Source organism: Triticum dicoccoides, chromosome 5A (assembly GCF_002162155.2).
Source record: "Triticum dicoccoides isolate Atlit2015 ecotype Zavitan chromosome 5A, WEW_v2.0, whole genome shotgun sequence".
NCBI classification, from domain to species: Eukaryota; Viridiplantae; Streptophyta; class Magnoliopsida; order Poales; family Poaceae; genus Triticum; species Triticum dicoccoides.
In genome coordinates this window covers 565,115,408-565,115,782 of record NC_041388.1, presented here as the reverse complement: position 1 = coordinate 565,115,782, position 375 = coordinate 565,115,408, and positions in this window count along the sequence as shown.

Genomic DNA, 375 nt, shown 5'->3' with positions numbered 1-375 from the left:
TCACTAAAACGAGGGGCTCTTATATGCCTCTATGTAAAATCCTGATTTTATGCTGGCCAAACCACCGAATAGCCCAACAATGCTATCTTTAAAAAAATTCCACAAGACGCATGTTGGAGCGCAACCAAACCGACTCTCCGCCCGGCCTGGATATATATGAGCAACCCGACCAGACCAGCTATCTCCTCGCCTAACCTAAGGCTAGTCATAGTACGAGTAACATAAATAGTAACATAGATGCCACATAAGTAAAAAAAATGATATGTCATGTAATTAAAGAGGAGAGAAATAAATAAAGTAACATAATATTTTACCATCACATAGCGGTTCCTAATACAAAATGAATCTACAAAGTAATAAATAAAGACATGTATA